Below are 25,401 nucleotides of genomic sequence, written 5' to 3'. Positions count from 1 at the left end.
TTTGCAAGGAAAGTCCTTCTGACTCACAGTTTGTAAGTATGTTCAAATATTTAAAGAATTTGCCACTGATGATTCAAACCATAGACTGTAAAAAAGATGGACGACACACCTTCATTCACTTCCATTGAAAAAAAAAGAAGCCACCACTGTCCCAATAGGGCGCGGCCATATTGCACTGATTTGGCAGAGTCTGCACAGTAGCAAACTCGGGACCAGAGTCTGCGCAGTAGACAGTGAAATTGAGCCGCATCCCACCAACACACTCCTGCATATTTGATCGCAAACACACGCCTCTGACCCTTTGTTAAATTAGCCTGACTGGTCCAATTTTTGTCTGCTGATTGCCGTATAAGAGACTTATGTTAGAATAGGGTCAATACAACTCCAATCTCTTCCTGAAGATCCCAAAAAAATCTGTTGGCTCCTCAGTTCGCTCAGAAAAGCTGTGAGTCTCAGCTGTCAATCATGACATCACACTCCCGTTTTTATAGCATCACATTACTAACTAAAACCAAACTTATTTAAAAAAAATGAACACAACTTACATCAGCGTGATGAAATCTACATCAAATGACAAAAAACATCTTTGAGAACAAAATATTTGAAGTTAAATGTAATTATTTAGTTTGTCTCACATCCCATTAGATTACACGGAGAGTGCAGGGTTTATGACCTATACTGGGACCAGTCACCAAGGGGTGATCGAAACGCGGCAGCTTCACTTTAGAGGAGTAGTGCGGCACACTTGGTTCAAACGAAAGTTTTGAGTAGTGTAGAGTAGAGCTTTTTGTTAGTTGTCTCTCCGATCACAAATGCAGACATGGCTTTATTTTTATGTATTAGCAACACAATGCGTTGTTTGGAAGTGAAGTAAACTTCAATGGATTTCCCCTGCTCAGGGAGTTTGGAACGAGCTGGTTATATGACTCAGGTGTTAACTAAGAGAAACATGCTAATATGTAGAGCAGGGGGCCGTGAGGACTGGGATTGGGAGCCATTGTGGTAAGGGGCATAACGTTTCCGCCACAACCTTGAGGCATTCAGCCAATCACAATGCACTGGATAGCTGGCCAATCAGAGCACACCTCGCTTTTCAGAACGATGAGTTTTGTCAAAATCGATGCATTACAGAAAGGCAGGGTATAATGGAGAAGCAATAATGTACATTATCTTGAAAATAATGTGTTTTTAGAATCTTAAACTACATAAACACACTGAGTTACACCAAATACACAGTCTAATGTTATTTTCAGCAACGTCATATGACCCCTTTAATTTGACTAATTTGTTATGTTGGCTTTTAACGTGTACTGTAAACTGTGATTGCATGTCATGTATTGGTATCAATGTTAATGCATTCTTTATGAGCTAAATATTGGTTTCTTGTGTAAATGGTGTAAATGTTTCCCATGTAACTCCTTTTTATCGACTCGTAAATTGTTATGAGAAACATTTAGTGATTTCTATAGCAGAAACACAATTAGGGTGGCTGCAAGAAACAGATCTTGAACACACAAATATACACTAATTGGAGTTTATTCCGTAATTGACATCATTACTGGAAACATAACGATAAACAGCCTTTTTTATCTAAACATTCATTAGCTAAAAAATTATGTAAACTGCTACACTGGGACTTGTAGAAACACGTCTGGCTGATGATTCATACTTTCAAACTCCAGAAATATTTCCTCATAACTGTTTTTGCACAGTGATCTAACAGAAACATTGTGAAGCAATTATTTTGATATATTCTGCTTAGATGAAGAAACAACTATCAACAAACAAATTATATTTACATATAATTTATATTATAATTACTTCGGCATGTAATCTGCCTGACCATTTGTGAATAATAGCTCAAATTATGTGGCGTTTTGAAGAAAGGTCTGCTGATACTTTTCTTAGTGATCAGATTACCTTTGTCTATGCCTGGCAGACATAAAAAAGGGTGGGAAAATAAAAATAATTAAAGGAATAGTTAAATCTGCTAAAAATGTACTCACCCTCAGATTATCCAAGACGTAGATGAGTTTGTTTCTTCATCAGATTTGGAGAAATTTAGCATTGCATCACTTGCTCACCAGTGGATCCTCTGCAGTGAATGGGTGCCGTCAGAAACAGAGTCCAAACAGCTGATAAAAACATCACAGTAATCCACAAGTAATCCACTCCACTCTAGTCCATCAATAAATGTCTTGTGAAAAGTGAAAAGCTGCATGTTTGTATAAAACAAATCCATCAAGAATTTTTTTCACTTCCGAATATAATTGTCCATTGTCCATAATATCTCTTCCTCCATCTCCTGATGTCTCTTACACCAAAATCCACCCACTTATTTTTAAAGAGCTGTTCTGGGCTGTTTTCACTTGTAAACGATGCTTTAGCTGAGCATATTGCTCTCCTGATTCAGACTAGATGACGTTTACAATGGAGAAAGCAATATTATGGATTATGGAGTCATATTTTGACTAGAAGCAATGCTTTTAACTAAAAAAATGTCATAAGAATGGATTTTTTTCTTACAGATGCTATTTTTCCTTACACAAGTTGTTATATACGTGACAGCAATGGTAATTGAAATGTGAAAATCAGCTTGCTAATGATTAGCCAAGATATTTTAATCACTGAAAGCTGTGACATTAATAAAAACATTTCCTAGAAAGATTTGATTATCTAGAAACTTTAGAAGCGTAGTGGCGCAGCTATAATGGTTGATTTAATTGCATCACAGTTGTAGAAGCTCAAGAATGCCAAACTCTGCTGCTTAACTCTTGAACACCATTATAAAAGCTTATCTTCGCTGAAGCAGGAGAAAGCAGCTGCAAAACAGTTTTTTTTACAACTGTCATAACTCTCTCCCGCCGCTGTTGTAAATCAAGCTTCAAATGGCTGCTAGAACTACCAGAGTGAAGATACAGTTAGCGCTGGCGTTTGGCGTGGGAATAAAGAGGCTCTTTTTATAGCACCGTGTGATAAGTTAATCATACTCTCTCACCTGTCCACTCATTCGCTCCTCATGACTCCGTCTTTCCAAGTGAATAGAACAGGCCTTCCGCTTGAAAAGGGCACCTGGGAGCCTTCTTTTGATGGTAATGACAGCAATGCACCCGTCGTTTTTCATCTTTCTGCCCATGCCAGTTCATCAGGGCTCCATTTGCATCTTCTCTGCTTGGGGTTACAGTTTTAGGCAGACTTCTTTTCTTTTCACTTTGATTCATGGAGGAAAACAGCGGCCTTGCCAGCTGGATGTGTTAGTGTTAGCTGCGACTTTCAAACAGAAGTTGTCTGGGTAACAGTTTGGACATGTTGAGGGTTAAACAAGGGGAGGTGTCAAGATATATCAATGTCTGACAGCACGGACCAACATAGTGGGCAACACATCAATATTATCCTTTTCATATCCAAGTGATGCTGGAGCTGGTGCTAGTGACATCGAATTTAATTCACCGCTTTTATGCTGTCGCCCTGGCTTTGATGTACTAGACAAAATGTATAACGGATAAAATTCATAGCAGTCATTGTATATCAGATGGACAAGCTAGAGCATGACAGAAATACTGCAGTGTTGGTGAAAAAAGTTGTAAAGCTCAGGAACTGCCAGTGGAGGCCAGCTCGTGGTGGTACAGTTATGATCAAAGAACTTTTCAACTATCGTTAGATTATTATGAAATAGTTTATGCCTGTTTCTCAGCAAGATGCATATTAATTTAATCAGACTCAAAAAAAGTGTTAAAGGAATTATCATCTGTGCAACAATTGTAGTTTGATTTGAAAACCTATAGTGTAAAGCATCTCGTAATGGTTGATTCCAAGACCTAGTGAACTGACTTGCCTTTAGATAGGCAGCTGTCTTCCAAGGTGGCATTCTAATCACCATAAAAGTGACACCACTTAAGCAACATCTCCACTGGTCATACAAATAGTGCTCCTCCCGCAAAGAATACAAGGACACTTGGACTGAGTGTGCAATAGCTTGATAGAGAGCTATTGAATGTCTTTGTCTTTTTGTCTGATTTTCACATAATATTTTTGCTTGTAATATGTGCAATGTTGTGGTTCATTAATCCTGGTGTTTCTTTCTTCTTGGATGAAATAACTTTTATTTTTTTTATAAATTCCATTGGACCGTTGAGCCCCGGCTGGACCAGTTTGTAAATGAGCTGTTGAAGTATGATTGTGTTGTGCACAGTCTCTCAGTACATGCTCTGGGATGTTGTCAGGACCCGGAGCTTTGCATGCATTGATCTTGCTGAAGGATCTCCTCACACTGTCTGGGGTCAGTGTCATCACCTGGTCACCGGGAGGAGGTGGAGTCTTCTGTGCAGTGGTGCTGTTTTGTTTCTCAAAGTGAGCGGAGAAGCTGTTCAGCTCATTCAGCAGAGAGATGTTGCTGTCACCGGTGCGCGGTGGGAGCTTGTAGTCCGTAATGGCCTGTATCCCCTGCCACAAGGTCAGAGCGTCTCTGCTGTCGTTGAATTGATGGGATATCTTCCTGGAGTGTTGTCTCTTAGCCTCCCTGATGCCGTGGGATAGGTTGGACCTGGCTGTTCTCAGGCCCACCTCATCTCCAGCTCTAAAGGCAGCGTTCCGCATCTTCAGGAGTCTGTAGACCTCCTCTGTCATCCACGGCTTCTGGTTGGCCAGGACAGTGATGGTCTGTGTGACTGTTACATCATCAGTACAACTGGTGATGTAGGCAGTGACAGTCTCTGAGTACTCTTGGAGGTCAGTGGTGTTATTGTATGTGGCAGCCTGCTTAAACATATTCCAGTCAAAGCAGTCCTGAAGAACCTCTGATGACCCTTCCGGCCATATTTGAATTTATTTGTGATGTAGTCTGAGGCACCAAGGTGGGGGAGGGGTAGGGTTTGTAGGCTCCTCTCTGTGTGGTGTAAACAAAGTCTAAAATGTTATTACCTCGTGTTGGAAAGTTTATGTGTTGGTGTATTTTTAAGCCTGCATGGTTGGAATCCCCAGCTATGATGAGAAAAGCATCAGGGTGGGCTGTCTACTGCTCACTGATGTGCTGGTACAGTTCATTTAGTGCATCATTCCTGTTGCTGTTGTTGTTCGGAGGAATGTAAACAGAAACGAGCAGTATGGCTGTATATTCCCTCAGTTGATAGAATGGCTGGCACTTAATAATCATAAACTCCACCAGGGGTGAGCAGTGTTTGCAAATCACAACAGCATCGCTGCACCACGCATCACTGATGTAAACACAAAGCACATCAGCTGATTGAGCTGGATAGCACTGTCTGGAACGCTATTGCTAAGCCATGTTTCCGTGAACACAAAAACACAGCAGTCTCTTACAGTCCTCTGAGTAGTAATCAGCTATAGTCCAGTTTATTGTCCAAAGAGCGTACGTTAGCCAGTACGATGGTGGGAATAGATGGCTTATGTGGGTAAGCTGTTAGCCTAGCCCAGATACCTCAGCACTTACCCCTCTTCAGCTTCCTGTCACGCTGCTTGTGGCATCTCCATTCTGGGCGAGATGCAGCAATGGGGGTCGGTGATGGTCTCCGGAGCCGACCGAGATCCCGCAGCTGTTCCACGTGTCTGGAGTTTAACTCTAAAAATGCGGTCTGCCGACATCGAGCAGAAACTCATGACTTTATGCACACTTAAAGACAAGTAGACGCGATGAAGACGTACAAAAACACTGCGACTCACAAGACAAAAAACGTGAAATCACAGTTCTGACGGGACAGAGAGAAGCAGCTGCGTGTGGATCCGCCGCCATCTTGTTCCTTCCGTTTAACTTAACTTTAACTTAACATTAACTTAACTTGGCAATACTTTGTTGAAACCTCTCATGATCACATGATTAGACTCTTCTGTCCATGCAAAATGCACTAATGTAACAAAACTATCATGCAGCTAACACATTTCTACAAACAACTAAATCTTCTGATGCACAAATAATGATTGTCCATCAAATGGACTGCATCAGAATTTATTATTTATTTTTTCACAATTACGGTATGGACCTCTGCCACATGAAAGTCAGAACGCTGGTTTTGGGACAAACCCGAATGATCAACGGTAAGAACGGAGGCATTCTCAATCCAAAAAGCTTGAAAAATATCCCATTGATATTCACCAGGGGCTTGTTCCTTTAAGATGCATATTGAAGTCTGTGAGGTTATGCAGAATGATTTCAGATTATTCCCATCATGCCTCAAACATTATGTCAATCATATCACGTCAACGCTGGCAGAGGAAAGTAATAACGGATATTTCAATCCTTATTTTAAAAGACTGCAACATTTTTGTTTGAGTCTCACAGGGTAATGCCATTCAACTGGAATTTGTTTGCTCTTTCCCAGATAAACTAAACTACAAATTGTATAGAAGTTAAAACCTGTCCAAGTAGAAGAGATTTATAATTTGGGTTCCAGTACTAAAAAGCTACATTTCTACATTTCCTGAAGCAAAAACTCACAAGAAAATTCTCAAATCTCAGTCTAAAGGGATATTTCACCCCCAACCCCAGTAAAATAAATATATAAAATTCTGTCAACATTTATTCTCCTTCACGTCATTCCAAACCCATATGTCTTTCTTTCTTCGGTGATGAACTCAGATGCAGACAGGAACTACCAAACACAGGATTTATTAAATCACAAAAAGGGGAAAACAAAACCCACGAGGGGGAAAACACTGACTAGGGTGGATACAAAATAACTGAACAGGACTGAGTTAACAAGATAAACAAAGACTCAAAACAAGAGAACACTAACTACAAATAAACACTCACGGTTACACAAAGACTTCTTAAAGGGGGTTACAAGGATAAACTCTCTCACGAGGCTGACAAGTAGAGACACATATGTGGAACAATCACAGTATGGAACAATGAACCGACAAAAGACAGAGCACACTAGGGGATCTAAATAGGAGAACTAATTAAGACACAACAGGTACAGATACAGCAATCACGACAAGACTAGGATAACAAGGGGGGCGGGGCAAGGGAACGAGATAACACAAGCACATGGCCCAAAGACAAGGCCATGTGCTTGTACACAAAACACGGGTCTGTCATGATCCTGCCTCAAGACTAGAGAAAAGTCAGGACATGAAGGCAGAATCATGACACATACAGGTTTAGAATGACATGAGGGTAAGTAATTGATGAAATTTACTATTTGGGCTTGCTATCTCTTTAAGTTAGTGTTAAAATGGCAAGGAAAAAATTCCATTGATAGACGTAAAAAGAGAAAAACATCCTCAAAAGAAAAGAACCTTGAAAATGTCACAGGTCAGGAGGGCCAAGCTGGACTGCGCCCACCCCTAAACCAGGACCACCTCGAGGAGCGTATCAGAGGGAAGAGTCGGAGACAGAGAATAAATTTAACAAGTTTTATTTTGAAGTAAAAGCAAATTGGGAATCCTAACCTAAAATCTTCTTTGTTACCCTCAGGGCTTGAAGGTAAACAATGCAGCGACCGGGGACTCTCCCGCCCTCTTCCTCTGTGCGGGCCCCGCAATAGATGGACAGATGGGTGGTCAAGTAGGTATTTCACAGGTGGGAATACAATCGGCAAGCCCGCAGTCTGGTAAGTCTCCTCTGGTAATTAAATACTTCCAAACTCCCTTCCCTTCTTCACAGATGCAGAATTTGGGACGGATGGATATCGGTCAGGTCCGTACACGGCAGATACACAGCCTTGAGGTGGGGATGTGTTTGGCAAGTGAGGGGTCCGGTAAGTCTCCTCCGGTAAGTATGTAATTCCAGCCTTCCTTCCTTCTTCCACAGGTACGGAATTTGAGGTGAATGATATCAGTCAAGTACGTATACGGCAGGTGCACGGTCTTACAGTAAGGTGGCTTCTCCTGACACCGTCAGAGTGGATATTCCAGACAAAGCGTGCCCATCTCACGTTCGTGACAAAGGACAGTCACCTCTCTCAGCACAGGTGGGCCACAAGGATGCAACAAACTCTAAGTCAACAGGCTGTGCAGGGTTTCTACTGAAACAGACAGAATGGATGCTTCAGACAAAGTATACAGTTCACATGCGTTGGAAGGAACGAACACTTCTCACAATACGGATGAATAGCAGGGATACAGCAGACTCGAAGTCAACAGGCTGAATGGGGCTTCCTCATACAGATGAATAGCAGGGATACAGCAGACTCGAAGTCAACAGGCTGAATGGGGCTTCTTCTGAGACAGACAGAATGGATGTTTCAGGCAAGTATACAGTTCACATGCATTGGAAGGAGCGAACACTTCTCACCATACAGTTGAATGGCAGGGATACAGCAGACTCGAAGTCAACAGGCTGAATGGGGCTTCTTCTGAGACAGACAGAATGGATGTTTCAGGCAAGTATACAGTTCACATGCATTGGAAGGAGCGAACACTTCTCACCATACAGTTGAATGGCAGGGATACAGCAGACTCGAAGTCAACAGGCTGAATAGGGCTTCTTCTGAGACAGACAGAATGGATGTTTCAGGCAAGTATACAGTTCACATGCATTGGAAGGAACGAACACTTCTCACAATACAGACGAATAGCAGGGATACAGCAGACTCGAAGTCAACAGGTTGCACAGAGCTTTTCTGAGGCAGATAGTAAATATTTCAACAGGGCATCTCTTCTCCTATTAGCACAACAGAGGGGTTAATTCACATCCCAGATGATAAATCCTCAACATCCAGACAGTTGGAACAAATCAGTGTCGCAGGACTCTTACTATTGACAGTCAGCCCTCATGACACATAGAGAGTGCATGGCAAACAGGAATGTAGCTTACACACACACACACGACAATTCCACTTCAAACATATATTGTGGGGGAAAACATCAATTTTAGCCACTGCAAACTCACTTCACGACGTGCAATTTAAAGCCAGCACTCACATTCGGGTTTCTGTCCGAGGGGAAGGGGGAGGGCGCAATCCTCACTGCCACTGAGGATGTTCTGAGATGTTTTTCTTCACAGTCACAGGCAGAGTTCACATCACCATTTATAGAGGAGGGAGAGGTAAGAGATCGGTAATGAATCAATACAATCCACTCAGTGATATTTATGATCGTGATCCAAACACTCCAAACCACATCCAATTCAGTGTCAAACGTGTGCAATTACAAGACTCAGTTCTCAGTTACTCAGCTCCTCTCCAATGCAAACAGGGTAATTCACTCTCCTGCTGTTGTTCTCGAATCCCTCATCAAGCAACACTGTCCTCTTCATTCACCCGTCCTCCAGTAACTATTACCACCCAATAAAACGACTTTTCACAGGGGAGAAAAACCACACGCACCACCTCTCTCTCTTGCTTTTTATCCTCTCCACTGTTGATGAGGCCTCACGCAAACTCTGAGTAAATCCCCCACACCTGTTGCCAATCCATCATTTGGGGTTGTCACAGCAACAAACGCACACACAGGCCTGGGAACAGGGTTACACTCAAAGCGTTCCCCCGGGAACACTGCTTCAGCGGGAATAAGTTCCACATGCCATTTGTCACACTGTGACAAAAAGAAGGCCAATTTGTGGGACTTCTGCCTCTGTTGAGTTAGTTTTTTCATGACCATGAACCATACAAATCAGAATCATAACAGTGAACAAGACCAATATAAAGGTGAAAGGTCCAGTATCTCAGATAAAGTGAATATGGAAAGCATAAATAACAGGGAAACAGCCTTGGGACGGACTCCATGCGGGCTGAGATGAAAAAAAAGGAACTAATGATTTCTGAGGTCAGAAGGATCTAGTACTAGTCTATCATCTGCATGAATAATAATGGTTACTAGGTTCATGGAGTCATGTGAAGTGCAAATTTATGTATGATTTAAGACAATAACTGCTGAAACTAAAACAGATGAAGCTTGGAACATTTGCCATCCTGACTTTTTTCATGCAGTCATTGAAGATTCTCATGAAGCAAAATATGTAAAGTTGAGAAGGTTAATTTGCCTTCACACAGACGTTCAAGGTTTTGAACCTGTGTTTCAGGATAGCTTGACAGGGAAAAACAATAGTTAACACCATTCACAACATCTCTTTTCATGTTAAATGGAACAAAAAACATAATAAAAATTATTCCACTCTGACCTTGCTTATTTCTTTCAGATATTACATTGTGCCATCTGTCATATTTTACAACAAAGGACATTTAAGACTCGAAACTTGTCAAAGCTGTGAAGCTATTGTGCATTCACCTGCTCATGGGATTATTACTCACTTATACTGATGCTTTTGTGGCATTTTTCAAAGAATCTGGAATTAATGATCACTTTGAAAAGGTTGAACAACCAGGTTGAGAAATTTCATCGGCCATCTGCGCTTTGGCTTGATGTATCAAACGCAGGAGATGTGTTTGCTCACACTTTGTTCTTTATGCTAATCAGTGTTCCAGATGATTTGTTGTTTGTGTTGTCTCTCCAGAGAGTTGTCGTTTTCAACTGACGTTCATCTCTTGGCAGAACACCCTCACTTTCTATTTATGGTGTCGATTGCAATTTGTTCAATGTCTCTGTGTTCAAACGAATCAAATTCAATAAAGGCCAGATATGACAGGAAATACTGATCGTCATGTTAACATCCAATCAATAATAATTAGCATTGCCTCGCTCTATTTTAAAACTGATTGTTGTGTTTAATTTGAATTTTCCCAAAGGACAAATGAGTTTTCAGAGACACCTTTTACAATCCTTCACTCTCCAAAGAATATTGAGTAGAGTCTTCAGGAAGATGTTAAAGACAATGCCTTCACCAATGAGGAAGTGAGATGCGGAAGCCCCAGGAAGTGTTTAGCCAAGGGCAAAGTACCTTGCTGCAGTTTATTTTGGATTGTTTCTAAATAGCATTGAACTGAACCAGCCATTGTTTCCTGAAGATTTCCTCACTATCTCAGGGTAGGCTGCTAATGCTGTTGTTTGTGGAACGTGCAGATGCTTCCAGCAAAACTAAATGTTCTGTCTTAAACAAGCTCGAGGAGAAGAAAATACAGATGAGCAGGAGACAGATTATGGGATCTGATGTGCAACTAATCAGTTCTGTTCAAGAGGAACTGGGCTGAGCATCAGCGCTGGCCTCTGGTGTCCAGTTAGGCCACTATTAATCAGCGAAAGGGAGCATGATGTCTGGTGTGTATGGAGAGTGTTCACCTCATTTTACTGATGTACTTGTCTTCCTTTTCTCTGATTGCACCTGATTGGATTCTTTTTCTTGGGTGCCCACTGGACCTTCAATTTCATGTAACTGCCTGAGACAGACTTCAATAAGATTGATGTGAAGTTAAGTTTAACTTCGAAAGTAACATAGCTTTTCTGGTAAATTGACAAAACCCTGTATGTTTGAGCATAATTTCGTATAGACAAATGTCAAGAGCTTACTGAAACCATTAGCTCCAATCTGACTCATTTAACACTATATTTCTCTAAAGTAGATATCTACAAGCATAACTGTACATTACTTGTGTAGATAATGAAACATGATTACTTATTACAATATTAATCAGTACTTATTGTGTATCGATGGACAGCAGTTCAGCATTGTATTAACAGCTGACTAGTATTGTGGTATTAGACCAACTGGTTGTTGGTCACTTTACATGCCATTAAAAAATTAATAACTAAAGGTGCAGAGTTATTGTAGTATTTTTGAGATACTGTCATAGTTTTTATTAATAATTTGAATTGTAAATTTCATTGTAATTTTACTTGAAATTGAAGTCATTGTGTTGTGTGGAGTCCATTTAGTTATTAAACATATAGTTTTATTCGTTTTTATTGGTTTTAGATATAGTTTTAGTTAACTACAGTGTTGCCAATTCTGTTGTTTTACTGTGGAATTGACCTATTTTTACACTGCTGCCACAGGTGTTTTAGCCTGCGGGATAAAGTTATCTCCCCTGCTCCCAGAAAGCAATTTAGATGGAGGAGACCCCCGATGGTGGGGAAAAAACGTTTTGGTCTATTTTTAAATACCAATTGGGCAATATTTTTTTCCATAGAACTGGCAACCCTTATTACCTATAATAACCCTGGCAGTCATATTTACTGTTGTTCTGCAAAATTTAGCAAGCAAAATATATTATTTTAATAGGAGTCTGTGCAATCTACAAAAAAATCCTCACGCTCATGTTCAAGTTGTTGTCACAACTTTGCAGCTTTAATAAAAAGAAAGCTGCTTGGTTTTAAAATGATTTCTGCACTGTATTGTTTGCTAATTACTATTTCAGGTTTTCTATTTTAAAATTTTGTGTGTAATTCAGTATGTCTGAATTATGTTTAATTCAATATACTGTATACTGTATATGTACACACACACACACACACACACATATTCTTTTTTTTTTTTCAGTTTGCGTGAACTGTGCTTCGAGGATCGCTACACTGTTGAAAACATACAATGGACTATTTTTGTCTGTGAATTTCAATGAAGTTTCATAAATTGTGATCACAACTTAACAGGACTATACCAGAAAACATTGACCAGTCAAAGGTTCGGCTACATGAGCCAAGTGGTCAGTACCTCCATATGTAATTATTATTCAGCTTAATATACCTAAAAAGTACAAAAGAATGACTTGAAGTAAAGGATAAGTTAAAGGCAACACTATTGACATCATGACAGAGTGAACATCATAACTGTAAAGTTCATCTGTCAGTACGTCACATGACCTTTGAGAAACTTTGTGACTGTGGAAATATGTGTTGCACATAATTCCTTGTGAGGGTTCTCTGAGGCTTTGGCACCTTATGAAAGAGATTAAAAGATGAGAGCAGGAATCCAGAAGAATCACTGATATGTCTTATAGTCTTTTCAGCAGGTACATTGACTCCCTGAGGGCATAGGGGTGAATCTATCACCGCTGGTGATAAGACTGTCAAGCTTTCAGACAAATTTAGTTTCACTTCATGTTCTGGGACGTGTTGATGTATTCGCTGTCATTACTGGCTTAGATTTACACGCATACCTGTTGTTTTATGCATGAGTTTTGTACATTCTATGAAGTAAACATGCATTATAATGCATTAGATGTTTTTTATTATTTTATTTACTATATTTGTACAGTGCGTATGCTTGCTCATGATACAATTTCTGCCCTTATGTTTTCTCTCTTTAATTTTGTCATGCTTTTTCATCCATCAAGCGAAAATTGGGGTATGTGTAAGCCTATGTTTGAGCAATAGTGGTGTGAAACAGTGGAAATGTAAGCAAACACGCACATAAAGGACACCCACATGTGAAGGGTTAAGCAGGGACTGTGTGTGTTTATATAGTCAGGTCTCATAGACAGTGGATTTCTCCTGGTCTCATCCCTCCTTGGCATCTCTTCTCTAAACACCTCCATCCATTCTGCGGCTCCTTCCCTGGCCATCTCTCTCCCTGAAGAAAGGTCTCTCTGTTTTCCAGACAAACCCATGACACCAAGTGTCATTTGGCATCTTTATAAAAGCACAAGCCCCTTTTCTGTCAGTGAATTATTTCATAGCTCTAGTTCAGATTATGTTACAAGAGTTAAAGAGATGTTTAAAATGTATAACACTTTGATAAAGCGAACTTGTCCAGTAGTAAAATCAAATTTTAACAATTGTATTTTTATTATTATTATTATTATTATTATTATTATTATTTTAGCAGTGGTCATAAATTCATATGACACTCCATATGACAGAATGAAAACTATAAGAAAATGATTAAAAACAATATACACAATATAATATTGAAAATGATAATATAATAATACAAATTAAATTTATTAATTACCAATTTTACACACACACACACACATGTTTGTTTTTGTGAAAAGTGGGGAAATCCCATAGGCGTAATGGTTTTTATACTGTAGAAACTGTATATTCTATCGCCATTCACCAACCCTACCCCTAAACCTAACCCTCACAGGAAACTTTGTGCATTTTTACTTTCTCAAAAAAACTCATTCTGTATGATTTATAAGCGTTTTGAAAAATGGGGACATGGCTCATGTCCTCATAAGTCACCCTCTCCTTGTAATACCTGTGTCATACCCATGTCATTATACAGAGTTGTGTCCTGATATGTCACAAAAATATGCCCACACACACATATATATATAGTTTTATTCGTTATAACATAATAATTATATAATAATTATAATTTAAATATAAAATTAAATAAATTTTACATTTGCATTGAAACTAATGTGCACATCTACAGATATGACAAAATATATGTGAAATATATATATTCCATCATATATGCATTTTTTTTGTTTTCTATACACACACACACACACACACACACGCATTCTCTCTCTCTCTCTCTCTTTCACACACACACATACACAAACACAAACATATGAAATATATACACCACACACACACACACACACACACACACACACACACACACACACACACACACACACACACACATATATATATATATATATATATGAAATACCAACTTACAATTAAAAAAATTAGCATATTTTAATTGGATTTCTTTAAATAAGATTTTCTTTGCTAAAACTACAATTCATTTAATGTAATTTTTAATGTAATGTTAGTCTTTTACCAAACTACAGCATATATAGCTTATACAGAGATGCTTCTTTTAATCACTTGAGCGGCGTCTCTCTCATGCGACTCGCTCTGATCTGAGCTTCATGTCTCCGTGTGTGAACAGTGTCTTCATTGTGTGAAATAATAGTTGGAAACAACCGCCTGTTTCCCAGTGATCTGGAGCAAGGTTTCATTTATTTTTTTGTCATAGTTGACATTCCTTTCAGTTTTTGGTGAAAATGTATCATGAACATGAGCACTAATACGTGTATTATTATTTATTTATTTTTTGTTAAGTCCTTTTTATTCATTTATTTAGAAATACATTATTACCTTCACACAAGCCGTGACTTATTTTATGAAGAGTATGTTTTTAATATGTGAATTTAAATTTAAGTTTTATGTTTTTGTAGGTCAGGTTGATGCAACTGTCCGCAAATCAGTGAACCAAAAAAGTCTCATTAAGAAGCTTTTTTATTCTTGAGCATAATTTTTGTTCAAGAGCCTCAATAATTTAATTTAATTTAATTTAATTTAATTTAATTTAATTTAATTTAATTTAATTTAATTTTTTAAGTGTTTATCAACCCCCCAAAAATAAATTAATAAATTAATAAATTAATAAATTAATAAATTAATAAAATTAAAATAAATTAAAATAAATTAAAATAAATAAATTGAAATTCATGGATGTAAAAAAGTGTAAAACAACAAAAAATAAATGTAGTAACTTAAAATAGTATCTTTCTATCTATCTAAAAGACTCAAATTCGAAAACTACTTCAAAAAATATTTATTTTAATCTAGTTTAATATAATCATGAAATAATGATTAAGGTGCGCACATATACGATTTTTAGAGTCTTTTAATGTTATTTAAAAATAGGTTTCAAAAACCATATGAAACCAACATTAATACTATGTTACATCTCGTGTTTTAAAATCGATTCTTTGAGGGATTTGTCATTTTATTTATTTTAGACATTTTTATGTCTCTGTTATTTTGGAATAACCTGTTAAAGACGTTAAAAGTTACCATGAGGTTTCAGAAGACTAGTAATATATGGACTACTTTAATTGTGCTTTTTTGTAAAGGTAAATTACTTCTTTAAATTTTTACCACCTTTATGAGTGAGTTGTACTTGCAGAAGTGACTTTCACTTTGAAAAATCCATTCAGCAGATAAATAAAAAGGAAACAAATACCTGCCATCCCAAGTCTATCAATCAGTCTCTGTCATTCTCCCCAACAGCTTGCCCAGACGGCCTGTCACAGCTGTTCTTGTTCAAAATCTAATGTTGGTGCTGAAGGCCTGCTTTCTTCTTCTTTCCCCCTGCAGCCAGAGTGTGTGAAGATCATTGTGAAAGCAAGCCTCTAATCAGTCATCATCACTCACTGCCAAACAAAGATGCGCTTTGTGAACGCCACCTCCTCATCAGCGTCAACTCCAGCCATTTTGTAATCCATCACTGCATGTCATGTTCCAAATCGGCTGTCCAATCCCGTCCTTGGGTTCTTATGGCTTCCTCATTGTCGCTGGAATTTACTCCGGTCATTTTAATCATACATCAGTCACATTTTATGAGGGTTAAATTCTCTGCATGGCCCTCTGCCTCTTGAAAGTCAACTTTCTTCTTCATGACCGGAGTTTTTAATGCTGTGGTTGGGACTCAGGGCAGTGCCGGAGGTAATATCTCCACCGTTCTTTAAAAGTACAGTGCCTAATAGATTTGACTGACAAACTGCAATGCAAAGCTTTGTTTCCTGACATTTTTGACTGGAGGCACATGTGGAGCACAAACTCATTCAAAAGGTAGAATAAGGAGTTCAGTTTTCAGTTTTAAGTAATTTCATCAGTTTAGTTCCACGTCTAGGTAGTGGTGTAACTATATACAGAACTTTTGGTACGGGTCATTTGGTTTGGTAGGCATATGAATTAAATATAACTTTGTATTAACTACTACATGTGCAGAATTGATTTAGAAATTGTTTGTAATGCAGTGTCAAAAAGATATCCAAAGATCACCCCATTTCATACAATACCAATATTTAAAGGGGGGGTCAAATGCTATTTCATGCGTACTGAGTTTTTTACACTGTTAAAGAGTTGGATTCCCATGCTAAACATGGACAAAGTTTCAAAAATTAAGTTGTACGTTTGAAGGAGTATTTCTGTTCCAAAAATACTCCTTCCGGTTTGTCACAAGTTTCGGAAAGTTTTTTTCGAGTATGGCTCTTTGTGACGTTAGATGGAGCGGAATTTCCTTATATGGGTCCTGAGTTCACGTCTGCCGGAAGAGCGCGCGCTCCCGTATAGCAGAGCAATGAGAGCGGAGACATTCAGTGATCAGAGCGATTCACTGATCAGAGCCAGAGCGTCGCGAAAAGTCACAAAAGAAGTGTGTTTTTGGTTGCCAGGGCAAGACAACCCTGCACAGATTACCAAAAAGAAACAGCATTAATGAATATAATAAAACTAAAGACTTTTTGGAGTTATGAAGGATGCAGTACTACTCTATAGGTACTCAAGATTAACAGGATATTGAGTGAAAATTAGCATTTCACCCCCCCCCCCCCCTTTAATATAACTTGTTTGTTCACAATTCAATTCCACATAATAGCTGCCTTTTCATTTAGAGCCCCATGCAATCCGTTTTTATTTTTCATTATTCTGTTTTTTTTTTAAATACAAATTTATCATCAAAATGATGAGATTATTTAATAAATATTTTAAATATAAATTATTTTCATTTGATTACGGCTACGGAAGGAGACTAAGACAGAGGACTAGGAAACACAAGGTTAGTTTATTTGGTAGCAGATGGTAATGGCAGGTGAGTTTTAAAATAAATGTAGCAGTCTTTTGTTAAGGTGAAGAAAGTGACACAGCATCTGGTATTCGCAGGAGATCATGGAAGGGAGACAGAGGATAATCACACACCTCAGATGATGAGTTTATGGAGATGATCACTAGAACGAACTAGGGAATGGAACACAGGAGAACACTTTCAAGGTTTCTCACAGATAGCATAGAGAGAGTCCTCTTCGTAGAAACGAGACCAGACACTGGGGTGAAATGAGTTGTGTGCTTTTGAATGAGAGTTGATGCTGATTACAGATTAGTAAAAGGTGCATGTATTCGGGTGATGGTGTTCGCTGTGATTGGGAGGTGGCTGATTCTGGCCGATCTGTGACAGTACCCCTTCCTCCACGGCCCACTCCTGAGGGCCGAAAACCCTTCCTCGGGTCCCAGGGCATTTTTGATGAGTGGAGTGAAAGGCTTTCAGTAGTGTGGGATCTACTCTGGGAACCCATGGCTGTTCCTATGGCCCATAGCCTTCCCAGTCCACAAAATATTCCACAAGAGACCACCACTGCGCCAGGAGTCCAAGATCTCGTCGACCTTGAAGATGGTACGATCCTACTGGATTAATGGAAGTGGGGTTCCTCCATCGGGTAAGGCTCTGTGGAAACAGAAACAGGAGGTTGGTGAGGTTTAAGAAGTGACACATGGATGGAAGAGTGAATCTTATACTGTGAGGGAAGCTGAAGTTGGTACGTGACTAGGTTTATCTGCTTGATGGGGAAGGTGCCAACGTATCTGGGACTGAGCTTCTTGTACAGCAGGTGCATCCTGATTTACCGTGTTGACAGCCATACCTTCACGACCAGATTAGTATAATGGAGTTTCAGCCCTTCAAAGGTCTGTCATCTTGCTCCTGCGCACTGCCTGTTGAAGCGGATTGTGAGCTGCGTCCCAGACCCTCTCGCTTTCTCAGAACCAGTAATCGACAGAAGGGACATCCGACAGTTCCCCGGACAAGGGGAATAGGGGAGGCTGGTACCAGAGTACACACCGGAAGGGAGTGAGTCCAGTGGATGGCTGACGAAGGGAGTTTTGCGTGCACTCGGCCCAGCCTAGGAACTGATTCCAAGAGTTCTGGTGGCCATGGCATAAGGTTCGTAAGAAATGTCAGATTTCTTGGAATTTCCCTCAGTCTGCCCGTTATACTGGGGATGGTATCCTGACTGACTGAGGCCTATGGTCACACCAAGGAGGGAGAAGAATGCCTTGCATTCCCTGGAGATGAAGTGTGGGCCACAGACTAAAACAATGTCTTCTGGAATTCTGTAATATCTAAAGATGTTGTTAAATATGATCTCACATGAGTTGTTTCCATAGCTGTGGATAGGCCCTTGAGAGGGAGAATATGGAAGGATTTAGAGAATCAATCAGTGACTACTCGAACACATTTTACCATCTGAGCCCAGCAGATCAGTGATGAAGTCAACTCCTAGGTGACAAGGGGCATTTGGGAATGGGCAGCAGAACAAGCTTGCCAGATGGTAGGTGACACAGGCTCTTGGAGATGGCACATTCGGAACAGCCTTGGACGAACCTTCTCACATCCCTGGCCATGTTCGGCCACCAGAAGCGATCTTTCATCAGTGAGATGGTGCTGTTGGCCCCTGGGTGGCAAGTGCCCAGAAAAGTGTAAGACTGCGAGTGCACCTTCCCAAACAGACGAGGCTTTTATACTTGTCTTGTTCGTTGTCCCATTCTTTGAAATGACGATGAGTAATGGATGAGTAATTGTCCTTTTAAAACTGTCGGGAATCACTGGTGAGAAGTAATTTGCCAGTATGAATAAATTGTGATGAATAAATTGATTAAACACTACTACTAATAATAATACTAATAATACTAATAATACTACTGCTACTAATAATAATAAAAATAAAAATAAACTTAAAAGTGGTGTTCTTATTCTATTTTATACAATATATATATATTTATATAAATAAACAAATTTAAAAAAAGTTATTAAACCTGAGTAATCTAATGGAATACATTACTGGTTACTTTTTAAAGCTTGAGTTTTGTAATCTGCAGTGAAATACATTTTAAAAGTAACCTTCCAGCCCTGATTATCTATTATTGTACATTTCAAATTAATAAAGTCTTCAAGTTCAACTATAAAGCACATAAAGCTATCGTTTGTCTTTATAAACTTTTATTTCATGCATGATTCGTATGGAACTGTTAACTGAATGCAAAGTGTGAATTCTAGGATAATTTTTGTGTCGTGATGAGCATGTATGCACGCTCACTACAAGTTGCTAAATGAACAGGCTGCTGCATGCAGTTTTTTTTCAATGGAGAATCAGTTGCCGTATTGGTTAAAATCCCCAAACTTTTTTTACTTGAATATTAAATTAATACATGATATAAAAATTAAAAGTAATCACTTTGGTAATCTAAAATACTTTTTGGATGTAACTGATTACACCTTATTTAAAATGTAATTATAACGGCATACAGTTACTCATATTTAGTATTTTAAATACGTAACGCCGTTACATGTATTTCGTTACTTCCCAGCCCTGCATTTGTGCATCTTTGAAGTAGGCCTACATGATTGTTAGTTAATATGCGGGGATGTTGTGTTTATCAGTGATGTATTTGTAATGTGCTTATTTGTACTTATTTTTAAACTTTACTGTTGCTCATTAAATGTATATTGATTAAAAATTTAATATAATAATAGTAATAATAATATTAAATATATTACAATTCTATGTTGATTATTCATGGTATTCCTAACTGATATACTGTTATTCTTCCATGGAAAACAAAACAGAAGATTTGGGATGCATCTCAAAGTACTAATTAAGTATCCTTTGATGTCTGAGATGCTTGGAAATTGCCATTCTGGCATATTTAAATTATTGGTCAAAAGTTGGGGTCAGTGATTATTATAATTTTTTTTTCAATAATTTAAAAACTTTATTCACCAGAGACTCATTAAATTGATCAAAATTGACAGTGAAGACTTCCATTGTTAGAAAACCTACTGTTTAAAATCAGTGCTGTTCTTTTGAACTTTCTGTTCATCAAAGAATCTTGAAATGGTTTCCACAAAACATGAAGCAGCATAACATTATTATTATTATTTTTTTTTTAATTACAGGACTTAATTACATTTGAACATATATTCAAAAAGAAATGTTAAATAGTAATGTATGGAAAAAAAATAATAATACAATAACAACAACTAGATTTTAGTCTACTTGGGCTGAGAATGCAGAATCAAATGTAATAAAGATCCTTTAAATCCAATATTTGATATATTATTAAATATTTTGTGGTACAAGTTCTGATAACAACTTGATAATTGATTCCCTCATGATGATGATAATAATAATAATAATAATAATAATAATAATAATAATAATGACACTGATTTCTGATACAGTTTATACTAATAAGCCTGGCCATAACCAGGTTTTGAAAATGAGTGAAGTTTTAGGTGGGTTGTTAAAAATGTTACTATACTAACAGCTAAAATTCAACCAATTATATACACTACGTGTAAGCTTTAAAAGAGACAGACATGTACAGTAGATGTTTGTGGAAGCTCTCATTGATGAGAGCTTGAAATATTGCAGGAGCATTAGTGAGGCCAAAGGGCATAACTAAATATTCATAGTGCCCAGTGGGCGTTGAAGGCAGTTTTCCACTCATCTCCTTGCCTAATGCGCACAAGATGTTAGGCATTGCGTAAGTCAAGCTTAGTGAAGATGGAGGCTTCTTACAGAATTTCAAATGCAGTTGTCATCAGTGGCAAGGGATAGCGGTTTTGAATGGTTATCGTATTAAGGCCCCTGTAATCAATACATGGTCGAAGTCCGCCACCCCCCCCCCCCCCCCCAAAAAAAAAGAATCCAGCTCCAGTAGGGGAAGTGGATGGTTGGATGATGTCTGCCACAAAAGCTTCATTAATCAGACATTCAAGTGGAGACAAAGATAATATATGACCTCTAGGGGAACAGGTACCTGGGAGTAACTCAATGGCGCAGTCATAAGGCAGATGAGGTGGTTTCCCTTTTACTGAACACTGCTTTGAGGTGGTGGTACTGAGCAGGGACTTGAGACAAATCTAGGGCTTCTTGGGACTCGAGAACAGGGTCGGGGGGTTCTGGGCCAAGCATTTAGTCTGACAGGTGGGTCCCCAACTGAGAACAGTGACAGTGGACCAGTCAAAGTGTGGATCATGCTGGAGAAGCCATGGGTGACCGAGGATAATAGGGAACACTGGAGACTGTAGAAGGTGAAAACACATTCTCTCCTGGTGCTGGTAGGTGGTGAGACCAAGGAGAGAGGTGAGGTGGGTTACTTTCCCGGGAGACAATGGTCTTCCATCCAAGGCTGTCACAGTTAGGGGTGCAGGAAGAGAATAAGTAGGGATCTGGATACTCTTGGTAAGGGAAACATCCATGAAATTCCCGGCAGCACCAGAATCAATCAATTTCTCTAGTTGGTGTTTTTGTTCTCTCCAAGTGAGTGTGATAGGAAGGAAAGCTCAGAGTTGGAAGGTGAAGTGGTGCGTGTAACTCCCGTCAAAATCCTTCCTTGCCTGTACGGGACTGGGCATTTTCCAAAGCTCGGGGCAGGTAGAGCGAAAATGACCACACAATCCACAATATCGACAACAGCGCTCTCTCATACGATGGTCTCGTTCTGAGGGGGAAAATCTAGCCCTACCCAATTACATGGTTCCGAAAAATCTTGGGGCACTGGTGGCATTTGAGCAGGAGCTGGACTGGCAGACAATGAGGAAACAGATGGGACGATTCTGGCTCAGGGGATTATCTAGCCGGATTGCTTGATCCATAAGAGTTTCCAGATCAAGAGCAGGTTCTCTGGTAGCCAGATCATCCTTGATTGCCTCTGACAGACCATTCAGGAAACACACCATGAGGGCCTCATTGTTCCAACCACTCCCTGCTGCAACGGTCCAAAACTGAATGGCATATTCAGCTGCACTGCCATTACCTTGACGGAGGGTGAGAAGTCTCTTAGAGGCTTGTCGGCCACTGAAGGGGTGATCGAAGACTCGCTTGAACTCCTTTTCGAATGCAGAATAACTTGTACAGAAGGGGGTCTGTGCCTTGCAGACTGCAGCTGCCCAAGAAAGAGCTTTGCCAGAAAGGAGGGTGATAACATATGCGATCTTGGCCCGATCTGAGGGGAAGGATGATGGTTGTAGTTCATACGTGAGAGAGCATTGAGTCAGGAACCCATCACATGCACTGGCATCACCTGGGAAATGTTGTGGTGGAGGTAGGCGAGGTTCACTTAGAGGAGAGAGCACTCGAGAATCTGGAAGGGATACAGAGGCAGCAGTAGAAGCAGTAACTGAGGTAGAGGGCAGCCGGTCAAAGATCTGACAGACAGAAGTCATGAGATCAGACAACAACTGTGAGTGTTTAGCCATCAAAGTCTCCTGCTGAACTAGTGCTGACTCATGGCGTTGGACTGTAGACTCATACTGAGCAACTGTGGCAAGGAGTTCTTGAGGATTAGGCGTCTCTGGGTTCATAATGTGGCTTGGTTATTCTGTCAGAACCGGGCCTCAAACTTGGGTCTCTGATGCCAGAGTCTTAATATCTACCGCTGAGCCACAGGAGGAAGTTGAACCCAATAGTCAGACACCTTCTTAAATTAACTCAGAAGGGTTTATTAAACAAAAACAGCAAAATAGAACAAAAGGTCCTTTGTTTAAAGTTAGGTTACAAAACAGAATATCATGATGATCATCATTGCGTTTTGTCTTAACGAATGTGGTATGTTGCAGCAATAACCTGCCTATGCTGTCTATGGGCTTTTTATTTTATTTAATTTTTTACATTTTATTGTCAGTTTGAGTGCCACTGTTGTGCGGCAGTGTTGCCAGGTAAATAAATAAATACAAAATAAAATAAACTGAAATAGGTTCAAATCTTTTGTTTTGGAAACAAGATAAAGATTTTGTTAAACTGTAACTTCCCACTTTATTAACTTCCTAAAGTGTCACATTAAGTGGAAAGAAACAGTCAAAAGACACGAAGAATAACTTGATGTGGCAATACTGAGGCTCTCAAACTGTTCACATGAATCACTCTCTATCATATTCACATGGCTACTAAACAATCTAGACAAACCGTCTAAGTTGAATTATTGGATGGTTGGATGATGATACACTTCTAGTAGATGTTAAAGGGGGGGTGAAATGCTATTTTATGCATACTGAGTTTTTTACACTGTTAAAGAGTTGGATTCCCATGCTAAACATGGACAAAGTTTCAAAAATTAAGTTGTACATTTGAAGGAGTATTTTTGTTCCAAAAAAACCTCTTCCGGTTTGTCACAAGTTTCGGAAAGTTTTTTTTCCGAGTATGGCTCTGTGTGACGTTAGATGGAGCGGAATTTCCTTATATGGGTCCTAAGTGTATATGTATATGTAAGTCCTAAGGGTCCTATCGCTCCAGTATAGCAGAGCACTGAGAGGCTGAGCACAGCCTGATCAGAGCGAGAGCGTCGCGAAAAGTCACAAAAGAAGTGTGTTTTTGGTTGCCAGGGCAAGACAACCCTGCACAGATTACCAAAAGAGAAACAGCATTAAGGGACCAGTGCATGGAGTTTATTTTACAGAGCATCAACGGAGTTGTGCAAGTGTTTGTGTTTGTTCCCTGCATTTCGGATTGCACATCGTTTATTTCTTAAGGATAATGCAGTCCCAACGGAAAAGGATCACGATTGTGTGTTGGAACCACATGCGGTGAGTAAAACTGCTTCAAATATCTCTGTGTTGTTAACTTAGCTATCAGCCCGTAAGCACATCAAGTAAACAACATGCGATGTTGTCATCAAACTGCACTTTCCACATGTACAGCTTAAAAAAAAAAAAAAAAAAAAGACGACATAAAGTGGAACTTAGTCATTTTCCAAAACTGCTAAGCAAATATATACAGTTTCAGTACATACCACATAGCATTCCACCTTTGCTGATGCTGCTCTTGTTAAATTTCAGCCTCTGGATCTGTGTCACAGCTTCCACATGCTCTCAACTCAAAAGCCTACTGGCGCTCGTGATTCTTTAACTCCACCCACACGTCACGCCTCTAGGGGCTCGTGTTTTTCCGGGAAAAATCGGTACAGACTATCTTTCTCTTATAAATATTATAAAAAAATTTTGGAGTTATGAAGGATGCAGTACTACTCTATAGGTACTCAAGATTAACAGGATATTGAGTGAAAACGAGCATTTCACCACCCATTTAAATATGTGAGTCTGTCTGTGCATGTATTGTTTAGTATTCTCATTGCACAGTGGAAGAGGAGTTTTTGGTGATTCTGATGGTACAGCTTTTTATTTTACATTAAGTTTCACAAAGTTCCTTCTGTCATGATGACTATAAAGTTTATAGGAGGAAAAAAGCTGGAAACGGTAATAAATATAATTGGCAAAGCTTTTAACCTCATTGCAGAAACATTATAAAGTCAAGTGAAACAAATATGTGGCACAAACCAGACACTGTTGAGCTGTCGAGACATCTGAGCTTCCAGAAGTGTGTGTGACTGAAGAGACGTGAGCGAGACTTCAGAGCTCTTTGGCTGAAATGAGAGAAAGTGTCCAGACATCAACAATATATTCAGCACTTTTGGTGAGTTTTGAAAAGAAATCAGCTTTTGAGGCCGGCACTGAGTCATGTCTAGAGTTTAGAATTCGTTTAATGAAACCTGAAGAATTTTGGAAGGACATTTTGTGGCCTGGTGACACTTTAGCTAAACCTTTTGACATGAAAGCAATTGCACTGGCTATAGCACAAATAAAATTCATCTTAAAAACCAGTTACTACCTCTCAGTGATGCGCAGGCTGATCCAAAATGAGCGGGTTTCTGCGGTCAACCGCGGTTACGAGTCATCCAAAAATATTTTTTATGTTATTCGGGTCGCGGTCGATTGGGTCGCTTGAAATAAAGATGCCAATTAAACCTTTGTAATTAATATAGTACTAGACACAGTTTTGAAATACATAGGCCTACACTTTATTGGCT

General features: G+C 39.2%; 2 long non-coding RNA genes across 2 annotated transcripts in view; one reads left to right on the top strand and one right to left on the bottom strand.

The window, feature by feature from the left end:
- LOC128021478 (uncharacterized) overlaps positions 1–25,401 on the top strand; it is a 90,635-nt gene that overhangs the window by 21,154 nt on the left and 44,080 nt on the right. The window lies entirely within an intron of this gene.
- Positions 7,358–9,501, bottom strand: LOC128021477 (uncharacterized). Its single transcript, XR_008185563.1, has 2 exons — positions 8,881–9,501; positions 7,358–8,620 (listed from the first exon to the last, which is right to left on the bottom strand). It is a non-coding gene; the product is annotated as an uncharacterized LOC128021477 (long non-coding RNA).

The sequence above is a fragment of the Carassius gibelio genome, chromosome A10 (assembly GCF_023724105.1).
Source record: "Carassius gibelio isolate Cgi1373 ecotype wild population from Czech Republic chromosome A10, carGib1.2-hapl.c, whole genome shotgun sequence".
NCBI lineage: Eukaryota > Metazoa > Chordata > Actinopteri > Cypriniformes > Cyprinidae > Carassius > Carassius gibelio.
This window is presented reverse-complemented; position numbering and strand designations above follow the sequence as displayed.